Below are 13,605 nucleotides of genomic sequence, written 5' to 3' on the forward strand. Positions count from 1 at the left end.
ACCCCTTTCTCGTAGTTAGATTTATACCCCACTGGGCAGGCATATTCACCAGCTGAGAATCAGAGTGGCACAGCAGAATCACGGATCACCTGTCTTTGGGCACCCCTATTACAGGCTACCGGCTGACACAGATTTAGTATTAAGGCAACACCACCGATAGGTGAGTGATGTGTGCAAGATGAAACAGTGCTCCAGCTCGATGGCTTCACAAATCGCTTTCAGCACTCTTCCTGCCTGTCTGTTTCTTTGGTGGAAAGCGCGTACCTAATATTTGGACACGAGAGAAAAGAAAACAAGCACCGCACAATCTCTCGGGAACAAGACTTGTAGTAGTTTCCCGAAAATAGATCCCCTTCCGCTTATCTTCCCCTGTCGTTGGCCGTGACACCAGGAACGCGCCACGTACCAGTCTGGACGCCGGCAGCGCTTCTGCGCCACACCGGCTGGCGACGTCAATCGCTGGCCGGGACCGCAGACAGCCCGCAGCGGTGCGTGTCCTCTAAGTGCCGTGAATAGTGCATCGGCCCACAGCAATCGACTGCTGCTCGAGGCTAGCAGCGCACCAGATGGCGCTCCGCTGCCTCCGGCTGCCGATACATAAATCACGCCGCTATCGGCAGCCCTGGACACCACATAATTAACCGCCGCATAATTGTTAACGCCATACATTAGCGGTCGCCAGCCGCCGTCCCGTCATATATTATTGTACCACTGTCCACTCTGTCATACCAGGGCATCCGTGGCGTGGTGGTCGCGTGGTACCCTAGAGGCGAGCATGAGGTACAATGCCAGGTACCGCAAATATCACACATTAACACAGCTCTACACAACAGAAAGCTTTCGTCACACGCTCACGAGAGTCCGCAGAAGTTTATTAGTGAGGGACCAAAACCAATAAAATTGCTATATTTTTATACACTGAGGTGACAAGTCATGGGGTACCTCCTAATATGGTGTCGGACGTTATTTCGCCTGGCCGACCACAGTGGCCGAGCGGTTCTAGGTGCTTCTGTCCGGAACCACGTTGCTGCTACGGTCGCAGGTTCGAATCCTGCCTCGGGCATGGATGTGTGTGATGTCCTTAGGTCAGTTAGGTTTAAGCAGTTCTAGGGGACTGATGATTTCTGAAGTTAAGTCCCATAGTGCTCAGAGCCATTTGAACCATTTGATACCTCTTAATATCGAGTCGGACTTCATTTCGCCTGGCGTAGTGTAGCAACTCGGCGTGGGGATGGACTCAATATGTCTTTGGAAGTCCCCTGCACAAATAATGAGCCACGCTGGCCCTATAGCCGACCATATCTGCGAAACTGCTGGATCTACATCCATATCTACGTGATTACTTTGCTATTCACAAAGTGCCTGGCAGAGGGTTCAGTAAACTGCCTTCAAGCTGTCTCTCTACCGTTCCACTCTCGAAGGGCGCGCGGGAAGCCGAGCACTTAAATTTTTCTGTGCGAGCCCCGATTTGTCTTATTTTATCGTGATGATCATTTTTCCCTATGAAGGTGAGTGACAACAATGTTTTTGCAATCGAAGAAGTTAACTGGTGATTGAAGTTTCATGAGAAGATCCCGTCGCAACGAAAAATGCCTTTGTTTTAATGATTGACTTTCGAATTCACGTATCACGTCAGTGACACTATCTCCCCTATTTCGCGATAGTGCAAAACGAGCCGCCCTTCTTTGAACTTTCTCGATGTCATCCGCCAGTCCCACCTCATGCGGATCCCACACCGCACAGCAATACTCCAGAATAGGGCGGACAAGCGTGGTGTAGGCAGTCTCTTCAGTAGACCTGTTGCACCTTCTAAGCGTTCTGCCAATGAATCGCGGTCTTTGGCTTGCTCTACTCACAACACTACCTACGTGATCGTTTCAATTTAGGTTATTTGTAATCACTAAGTATTTAGTTGAATTTACTGCTTTAAGATTTGTGTGGCGTATCGCGTAGTATTTAGCGGATTTCTTTAGTACTCATGTGAACAACTTTTTTATTTATTCACGTTTCACTTTTCGCACCACACGGACATCTTACCCGTTTTTTCCGGTTTTTTTTTGCCTTTTATGCATTAGGTGAGCTTCCTATTATGTCCCATAAATGTTTGATGAGATTCATATCTGGCGATTTGGGTGGCCGAATCGTTCACTCGTATTATCCCGAATGTTATTCGAATCAATCGCGAACAATTCTGGCCCAGTGACATGGTGCATTGTAATCCATAAATATTCAACTCTATGAATGGCTCCAAATGGCCTCGAAGTAGTCGAACATGGCCATTTCTGGTGTGCCCACTCCACGTAGACACAACCTACACAACTTCAGCCCATGACTTGATGGAGTCTGCGCAAGACTCGAGCCCTATCATCAGCTCTTATCATCTGAAATCGGGGCCATTTGACGAGCCCACAGTTTTTCAGTGGTCTCGGGTCCAACCGACATGGTCAGAAGCCCATTAACGCCAAGTTTCGCGGCACTGTCCTCACGCATATGAACCTCGCACGTCCCATCTTGATATCTGTGATTATTTCACGCAGTGTTGCTTGTCATAGTTCAATTCTTTTATCTTGGCGGCTCGCGCATGCCCGCCCAGACGCGGGAGATTGCTGCGTTGCCAGTTGCACACGACGCACGCGCCAATAGAAGCAGCGCCATAGTATAGCATAGTTCGCAAGCTTACGTTTAGGGGGGAGCGCGCAGTTCATGAAGTAAAGCCACCACGGCCGCATTAACCCTTTCGCTGCTACAAAGACGTGCTCCCTGCATCCCGCGCTGTGCGCGTTTTTGTCACTGCACTGCTCGCCTGTGCAGACACATCGTGTTCCGACTGCTCTGACACTCTTATCATTCGATTCCACAAAAATTATTTGGCCCAAAAATTAGATTTTTATGCATCTTCTTGACTGATACCTTCCCCCCATAAATAACAATTTTGTTTCGATGTTCAACGCAGTTATTATGCAGCATTAAATGCAGTAAACCATTGCACGAAATTTTGAAGAGTTTGCAGAGGTAAAAGACCATAGAGTATACTTTCCGTATGGTCGATTTTAGTTGCCACAATGTTGAGAATGAAATGTGGACAAGATACCTAAATTTTATATAAAATTTACTGTATAACAATATCTCATTTAAGTACCACATAGGTGTCGTATGTAATATTGAGAAATATTCCGTCTTTCGCGACTGTAACAAAAGTTTTATTTACACTGAGCACGTTTGGCTTTATTTTAAAGCACTTCAATCAATCAAAAGGAAGTAGACAAAATACATTAAACAAAACTGTGGACTTACAAAAACATTAGGAAAATGGCTCTGAGTACTATGGGACTTAACATCTATGGTCATCAATACCCTACAACTTAGAACTATTAAACCTAACTAACCTAAGGACAGCACACAACACCCAGCCATCACGAGTCAGAGAAAATCCCTGTCCCCGCCGGGAATCGAACCCGGGAACCCGGGCGTGGGAAGCGAGAACGCTACCGCACGACCACGAGATGCGGGCACAAGAACATTAGGACTTGAATATACCGTCTATCAGTGAAGTGCTCTGAGCTATGTCAAATATAATTTTTGTGTGTGGCACAGACAAACATCATTTATTTGCTAAAACACTGATCAGGCAACACAAACGTTGAATAATGTGTTACCGCAGCACAAAACTACGAAACTTGACTTGGCAATGGAGGAGACAAAATACTGTCCACTGAAGATGCTTCAAAAGAGAAAAACGCGTCTGGTCTAAATAAGTCGCTTATTACAGTTACAGAAGAGGAATATATTTCAGTACCATTGGTAAAACGTCGACTGTGGAACAAAAACAAGAAAGAGAACATGAGTACCATTGTGTATGTGCCATACCTTTCATTGATTGAAGTGCTTTAACATAAAGCCAAACGCGTCCGGTGTAAATAAAACTTTTATTACAGTCGCGAGAGACGGAATATTTCTCAATATTACATACGACACCTATGTGGTACTTAATTAAATGAGATATCGTTATACAGTAAATTTTATATGAAATTTAGGTATCTTGTCCACATTTCATTCTCAACATTGTGGCTACTAAAATCGACCATACAGAAAGTATACGCTATGGACTTCTACCTCTGCAAACTCTTCAAAATTTCGTGCAATGGTTTACTGCATTTAATGCTGCATAATAACTGCGTTGAACATAGAAACAAAATTAAGTCATTTATGGGGGAAGGTATCAGTGAAGAAGACGTGTAAAAATCAAATTTTTGGGCCAAATAGTTTTTGTGAAATCGAATGATAAGCGTGTCAAAGCAGTGGGAACACCATGTGTCTGCACAGGCGAGCAGTGCAGAGATGACAAAATCGCCCACAGCGCAGAATGCGGGGAGCACGTGTCTATAGCAGCGAAAGGGTTAATGAAGAGACAAAGCACTAGAAATTTCAAAAAATTGCATTCAAACGAATATAATTCGTGAAGTAAGGCACTTCGACTTTGTTTTTAAATAATGAAAATATTAAGCGCCACAGAAGGTTTGAACTCATAACCTTTCACATAGAAGCCAAGCACCTTAACCGTTACGCTATCGCGGCTCGTCTGCCTACAGAATGCTATGAGGACTATAACACGTCACGCAACATACTGACAAACATTGTTGGTATAACTATGAATTACTCACGCTTCGTCGAAGTGCAATAGGAAATAAACAATTACCGCTGTTCTTTATTGCGAAAAATCAGTATAAAAGAAAGTCTGCTATCAAAACATTGCTTTTGTTCTATTACTTTATTTATGACTGAACGTTTCTAAAACTGAAGACACTCGTCCATGCTCTGCACTGCAGTCGAGATCTGGCAACGTCGTTCTCTGTTCATTGATGACTGTGTTTTGTGACGTCAGATGTGCAGAACGAACCTAAACTCGGCCGCCAACATAAATGACGCGCACTTTAGCATTCATAGCTCTACGCAAACGCTGCTGCTGTCAGTCGTTAAGAGAAGGCCGTCAGCTACTGCGTTGTCCGTGATGACTGGTGGTGCTTGGAATTTGGTATTCTCGGCTCACTCTTGACACTGTGGATCTCAGAATGTATAATTCCTTAACGATTTCCGAAATGAAATGTCCCAGGCGTCTAGCTCCAACTACCACTCCTTGTTCAAAGTCTGTTAATTCCCGTTGTGGGATTGTAATAACATCGGAATCCTTTTCACGCGAACGACCTTATTATAAATGACAGCTCGGCCGATTAACTGCCCTTTTATACTTTGTGTCCACAGTACTACAGTCAACTGTATATTTGCATAACCCTATCCCATGACTTTTGTGACCTCAGTGTAAATGATTCGGTGAGTCTGAAAACTAGCCTTTCCTACATCGTTTTGACGGGAATTATACAAAAGTAATAATTTCTCAAATGAATGATAATTGGGCAGTTAGTACTTTAAAGATTAAACTGACTTCAAAAATCATGTTACACATTATTATTGCAAACTAAGTAACTTTTATTGAATTTTGCACTACACTTTTGAGGGATGCAGACACATGGCACTATTTTTCAACACAGTCACCAATGGCCAGCAAACAACGGTTGGAACGTTCAACCAATCGTCCAGTTCGTCGACGACAAATGCAGTGTAAACGTCCACATCATTACAAAATGTCTTTCCGCTCGGATAGCGTTTCAGCTGGTCAAAAAAATGGAAACCACGTCTTTTAACATCTGTACCTCTCAATCGCCATCACACACGTCTGTGAATTGTCGTTTATATTCTCGTTTAAATTGTTGACACGATTTCACTACGGCTGTTCATGACAATGCGTTTGGTCCACGTACTGTCAGAATTTCACAGTGAATCTGTGTACCATTTAGATGTTTGCCCACAAGATTCGTACTGCCGGCGCATTTCGACTCGCAGTAGGTTTTCAGTTGCCGCGCTATTTGACTCGCACTCCGTGACCTCCCATTAATTTGTACCGCAGCAAAATCTTGTCTCCAGCAAACTCGGAACGTGTACCCTCTTCCGAAACTGCGGAACTACTGTTGCATCATGGCCTTAGCATGGAATTACATATGTAACTTTTTTTCTAAAGTCCGAATGCAGAGTATTTTGGAACCTAAGTGCAAAACATATTTCGGCAGTGTATGCACTTTTTTGATATATCAATACGAATATGGGTGCTGACTTAATTTATTTCAACAATATGAAACTATGTCATCACATAATTACATCCAGGGTAGCCAATGAACTATGGAACATACGTAGAAAATGTTTTCAAAAAGTTTAATATATTCCAATAATGTTAGGTTGACACTGAAATTGAAACCCATAGTTTAAAAATACGGAGTTACTTAAGAACGTCTTTTGGATATTAACAAAAGTAAGTGATGTGTTGGCAGAAGAGCCAACACCGTATTGCTAGAGGAGGCCGAAATGCACGCGTTTAAGCTCACGCAGACTGGCGTGAGGTCTGGAACAGTTAAAGGAGTTGAATCTACAAAATAAAGTACGGAGTTGCTTGAATACTTAACTTTAATCCATAATTGGAGAACATCGCTCTTGATGATACATTAATTACAATCTCAATATAAAGTAATGGCGCCTTGCTAGGTCGTAGCAAATGACGTAGCTGAAGGCTATGCTAACTATCGTCTCGGCAAATGAGAGCGTAATTGTCAGTGATCCATCTCTGGCAAAGTCTGCTGTACAGCTGGGGCGAGTGCTAGGAAGTCTCTCTAGACCTGCCGTGTGGCGGCGCTCGGTCTGCAATCACTGACAGTGGCGACACGCGGGTCCGACGTATACTAACGGACCGCGGCCGATTTAAAGGCTACCACCTAGCAAGTGTGGTGTCTGGCGGTGACACCACAGTAAGTGCTGTGTCGTCGAACAAGACATAGCCAGGGAAAAAGCGCCACCGACGCAAAGATGCGAACTGAAGATAACGTCTTCGCCCTGCACAGTTACCGGCCGAACACAATCCGCCAATGACCGGACGACAACGGACAAAAGCCTGCTCGGAAAATGGAAGAGCAGCTCTCGCCCATTTGATTATAGATCACCGTCCAGGGCTGACTTAGACAGGAAACGTCGTTTAACAAACTCTTAGACGTCAATGGGCAGTTTTTGTAAATTGCATTTGCTATGCACTGTGAAGTTTACCAAAGATTATTGGCACTTAGCCATTGAGGGGCGTTTCTGTGTAACATTACAGGCAGTGTTGCAGACTTAATCATTCAACTAGTCACAAAGATAACTGAACGGTTAAACTCATTTTTGTGACGTTGCTACTCATTTGTTTGAGTGTTGTAGAACCTTCGTTCCCCTATCCTATTACCTGACCGTGGGGCATAGCTCTGTAATAGTGGCAGGCAGAAATTGTCTCAGTGGTGTACCGCACCAGAAGCCGTTTCACGAACTCGCTAACTCGGCCTCCACAGCAGTAGCGACGAGGCCTCTACAAAACTGGCGACGAGGGTTTGCAAAGGTAAGCAGCAAAAAACGCCACTTAGAAGCTCCACAAAGTGGAGAAACTTTGAACAAAATTAAAAAAAAATGAAACACTTATTTGATATCTATAACATTTCATATACTTGCGAAACTTCGTATCTAACCATGTTAAGAGTTTTAATGCGTTATATCCACTCTCTCTCCTGAAACGTCCTCAAACAGGCCGGTAGAGCCGAATTTTGACAAACGGCGAATGAGTCAAGGCAGTGCTCCTCTGTTCAATTTGTCACGTTATCGTACTGGATTCCAGAATTCATAGTTCTGCGACAGCATTTGGCACTGCGTTGCACCCCTCAGGTGCACTGAGGCGATACGATATATGATACGATTACGCGATACAAAGTAGAAAGAGCTCGCGTCGGCATAGAAACAGAGTGGAAGCGACTTAAATGTCTGGCACTGGGACGACAGTGATGCGACATGGATACGTATCCCTGTCGTATCGCCCGACGCATCACAGACGTGTGCTGACTGAGGCATCCTGTATCGTACGATACAGGGGAGCGGAATGTCCAGTCATCCAGTTCGTCTCAAAAATTGTCTTATACGGAGGAAGCAAAGCCACACCTGTCTCTGCAAGTAGTTTCTGTAAAAGAAATTAAAACTTTTACTTTTCCCGTAAAAAATCAAAAGCAATTGTTTTCCAAATCGCGCATTTTTTCCTCTACGCGGTTTTTCTCATTCAGTTTAGAGGAAAATTATTCGGTAAAGAAAAATATTCTGCGCACCTTATATAGTCTGACATCACGGTTTGATACTGAACTGGTCCTCTTTTGGTTACTGCTCATAGTTATGGTGATACTTCGCAAATAAGTAAACCACCGGGCATATTTTCAAAAGTTTACAGTGAAGCGTACAGCCAGTGACCAGTTTACGTTTGATGGGTTTTAGGTTTCTGCATACGAAATATAGGTAACATATTGAAGCTGTTTTTAGCGTTGAAAGGAGAGTGATACCTATTTCCACTCTCGGCGAAATACACGGTTATCATTTGCCACACCCGAAGCTTACTGAAATGTCGAAACACCGGGAGTCATCAGCTGATGATGCTGACTGGCTGTTTATTCAGTCTATGTTCCCTGATTTCAGGAAACTACGTGACAGGAGTAAAAGAGATCTTAAATTTAAATTCCTATTACTTTTAAATGAGCACCTGGGTGAAGCCACAACATTGATGGTACCTGATCTCACCCCAAATGGAGTAACGTTTCCTCCGAACACGTCTCATGCTAAATCATATACTACTTTGCCAAACTAAAATGCTGTAGAAATACTGTCCTCGGTTTATTAATCTGTAGCCATTATTTATATGAGGTACCCAGAACTGTTGCGACAAAAACAAACTTCGAGGAATTTGTAATTGATCATATTATTTTTCCTCTTCGATAAAGTAATAAGATGATGTTTTCGAAGAGTAGAGATACGCTCTTCAGTTGATTAGTTTCTGTACCTTTTCCTGTTAGCCTCTATAAGTGATAGCGGGCGGACGTATGACGAACTTCGTCGTGCCAGTATTGTTCAAAAACGTGTATTCCAGCCGTACATTAAAAAGTGTTATAGAAGTTATTAGGGAGACCAAGTTTATATATAGATATTTGTATAAATAACACCATCTGTTTATCATTTCGTCTGCGCGGAGAATCCTAGATCAAGAAAATCGAAGCAGACAAGAGGAATTTGCGCGAGCAGCAGAGGAGCGATCGGGTAACAGCGCTGTCATAACCAGCTCTATTCAGAATGGAGATAAAGAGAATTAGTACGTAAATGTAAATGATTAATGTTGATCTTAAATTTATTGACTCTGAAGGTCTGTTGATATTAGTGCCAGTTAAAATTCATCCAAGGTATGTGTACCTTCCAATTTCTTTCAATTATTTTTTCCAATTTCTTTTAACTATTCAGTCAGCAATTATTAATCAGTTTCCATTATATTATTTTGCTCGCCTCCTATATGCTACTATTTAGGTTGTAGAGGGTATCTTGAGGAACAAATTGAGGATAGAAGCCTGTGGTCGGAAATATCATCCAAAGACGATAAGCTACATCACATCGAAGCTATAGGCGCCGGCGTTTGCCACTGGGCCACGCTTTCGGCGGCACACGTGACGATCTTGTTCCCTGACGGACCGTAGGCGAAACGTCTCGCAAGGTTTTTTTTTATTCAGTTATCACGACTGATTGCCACGATTGCTAGCGAAGAAGATGGTGCTATCTGCTGCATAGAAAAGCCCTCTCTTCTATGAATGCCTAGGAGGACCATGGTTTCGGACACTGATTTCCTTCCGCAGTTTACTTTTCGCTCGAACTGTATAAAATCTACTATGTTTTTTCGATACACAGGAGAGATATAAACAGCAGGTGGTAAGCCGTGTCTGAAATTATCCACCAAGGCAACAGTGCATCGTATTCATAGGAGACAAGGCCTTTGTACGCAGCAGTAGCTCCATATTCTCCAATGACGATCATGGCAATCAGTCACGATTACTGAATAACAACCAGCATTGCGGGAAGCTCGGCCTACTGTACGTCAGTGTATAAAGTCATGTTGGGGTGGCTATGTAGCGTTCTCGGGTGACGTTTGTAGACACGGGCTGTGTTCAATTAATATATGACCTGAAAATCATGATTCCGTAAATACGACTAGTGTATGCACTAGCCGTATAATACATATTGAGGTTATTTCATCTCCACTCTTTTACTCAATGACAACGTTCCCATTCGTTAAGTGACCCTAACTGATAAACTGACTATGCATAGGGGCAAGCTGCTTTTCTTGTACGTCACGGCCCATAGCCAAAGTAAATATTCTTTGCAGGTACACATATTAATATTTGTTGAACGAAAATATTCTTCTTAACATCTTGAACAAAAAAAAGACATTCATTCTTACTGTTTCAAATAGCGACTTGACTGTGTAGGGAATGTAGAATTGTCGAATGTAAAACTGAATAAAATTGGAATTTAAAGTTAATTATTTACTTTATAGCAATTATTGAGATTACAGGTGGGACATGTGTAGCAAGGATGTTGAAATACCATGGGTGCCCATCGCTGTCACGGTCTGCACATCTGAATGCAACGCCCAGACTCGTTGTCTAGACACTAGCACAACGCAGAGCTGCAGGATCGCTCCAAAATGAGAAGGGTCGTATAAAACAGCAAGAGATCGCTGGAACTGCGCTCCGAAAACCACAGTTTGAATGACAGCACAGCTCAATGAAAAATATTTTTTGGGTAGAAATCCGATAATTTATACATTTCACTCCATTTAGGGACCACAGAAGTTTTTAATACATCAAGTAATTAAATTTGGTTCGTAATAACCATCTTTAGACATGAATACACAGTTTGTGGACTACATCGAGTCGGAACATATAATTATGGTTTCATACAATATTAAGCTAAATAAGCTTCGTTCTATATACATAAAACTTCAAGTGTTGTTTGCACAGTTGTAATAGACTTGTTGACTGTATGAACCCCAATATAGTCCATCTAATACAGTAATAAAACAGTAAGATCGTCGTATCCGTTCACTGAAAATATTTCCAACAACTGACGTGATGTAGGGATTGTAAAATAATACAATAAGACTATTTTTAAAAATTTTGTTTGTCGCCCTGTCTGTTTCTCTGTTCGAACACGCTAATGTGCAAACCTACTAGACGCGTTTTCATGGAGTTTTCACACGTAGCATGAGTGTAACTCGGAACAACATACAGGCTTTATTTCATAAGAATCGGATCACAGAAGAAAAGGATCTCAATTTAAAATCTCAGGAATCTGCGCAGTTCAGTAATTCGGATGTTTACCTCAGTCACACGTTCATTGCCGGCCGGGATGGCCGTGCGGTTCTAGGAGCTTCAGTCTGGAACCGCGTGACCACTACGGTCGCAGGTCCGAATCCTGCCTTGGGCATGGATGTGTGTGATGTCCTTAGGCTAATTAGGTTTAAGTAGTTCTAAGTTCTAGGGGACTGATGACCACAGATGTTAAGTCCCATAGTGCTCAGAGCCACACGCTCATTACGGCATACTGCACCATTGAACTAATAGATGGTGCTGTTAGTTTTTCCTTACCTCAGTGAGAGAAGTATTGTCGGAAGTTTACATCAGTGACAGGATTATCTTTACGAATACAAACTATTATTGAACTGACAGCTAGGACACACTGATTTACTGACATGTTGTTGTTGTTGTGGTCTTCAGTCCTGAGACTGGTTTGATGCAGCTCTCCATGCTACTCTATCCTGTGCAAGCTTCTTCATCTCCCAGTACCTACGGCAACCTACATCCTTCTGAATCTGCTTAGTGTATTCATCTCTTGGTCTCCCTCTACGATTTTTACCCTCCACGCTGCCCTCCAATGCTAAATTTGTGATTCCTTGATGCCTCAAAACATGTCCTACCAACCGATCCCTTCTTCTAGTCAAGTTGTGCCACAAACTTCTTTTCTCCCCAATCCTATTCAATACCTCCTCATTAGTTACGTGATCTACCCACCTTATCTTCAGCATTCTTCTGTAGCACCACATTTCGAAAGCTTCTATTCTCTTCCTGTCCAAACTGGTTATCGTCCATGTTTCACTTCCATACATGGCTACACTCCATACAAATACTTTCAGAAACGACTTCCTGACACTTAAATCTATACTCGATGTCAACAAATTTCTCTTCTTCAGAAACGCTTTCCTTGTCATTGCCAGTCTACATTTTATATCCTCTCTACTTCGACCATCATCAGTTATTTTACTCCCTAAATAGCAAAACTCCTTTACTACTTTAAGTGTCTCATTTCCTAATCTAATCCCCTCAGCATCACCCGATTTAATTTGACTACATTCCATTATCCTCGTTTGCTTTTGTTGATGTTCATCTTATATCCCCCTTTCAAGACACTGTCCATTCCGTTCAACTGCTCTTCCAAGTCCTTTGCTGTCTCTGACAGAATTACAATGTCATCGCCGAACCTCAAAGTTTTTATTTCTTCTCCATGGATTTTAATACCTACTCCGAATTTTTCTTTTGTTTCCTTTACTGCTCGCTCAATATACAGATTGAATAACATCGGGGAGAGGCTTCAACCCTGTCTCACTCCTTTCCCAACCACTGCTTCCCTTTCATGCCCCTCGACTCGACTTACTGGCATGACTTTGTGTATTAAAAACTTGCTTTGCTTCTTTCTATAGGTTTTATTCATATTTGACATCTTGGCTAAAAAAACTAATTTATTGAGTTTGCTTTGAGATTTGAGTGGCTAATTTGCGAATAAAAACGCGTAGGAAATGCTCGAATCTTTTTCAATACATTCTAGCACGACTAAGGCGCTGCAAACTACGCGCTCTCAGCAATCCAATGAAGATTGCGAGGTAAGACTTGCTGCTGATCGAGAACATCAAGCTTTAGCCCGCTCTTTGAAACTTCCTTCGGAATGCGAAGCGCGACTTAAGTGTGATTGAGAGAGCCATGCGTTATCTTAATCCTCACTAAATATTATAAACAAGTTGTCAGGCCATCGATACTTAGTAGTACCCGTGCGAAGCCAGGGCAGTTAACTTTGTATAGGAATAGGTAGTCCTCCAGCGTTCTTCTTGCAGGGTACGGCCAGCGATAAACGGGAGTAATAGCGAGTCTTTATTTGATTTTCCCGGTCATGTTACAAACCAATAAACCACCCTACGCTTGGAAGTTTTCACAAGCTTTAAATAAAGTTTTCAGAAAGAGCAGTAGCCTTACATATACATGACTCATTATCTGTATAACCACTAGTATTTGTGCGTAACTACTGTGGGGCATATCGCCCCTACAACCCCTGGCAGTGAGTGTCGTGGTGAGAAGCCAAGATGTGTGAAAACAGTCGATAACGAAATATTTTTATTGCGTCCATATTTCTCGGAATCGCTTGGCTCGCTGGTGGCAGTGTCAGTACACTTGCATATCTGTGTGTGTGTGTGTGTGTGTGTGTGTGTGTGTGTGTGTGTGTGTGTGTGTGTGTGGCGTGAGGTGTACAAAGACAGCGACATATCAACATATGTCTGGGACGACTGAAGCATTTATCACTTCTGTAACAGTAAGATACCCATAACATCCCTGCGGCTGTGGGTGGGGGTCAAAA

This window comes from Schistocerca piceifrons, chromosome 2 (genome assembly GCF_021461385.2).
Source record: "Schistocerca piceifrons isolate TAMUIC-IGC-003096 chromosome 2, iqSchPice1.1, whole genome shotgun sequence".
Taxonomy (NCBI): Eukaryota; Metazoa; Arthropoda; class Insecta; order Orthoptera; family Acrididae; genus Schistocerca; species Schistocerca piceifrons.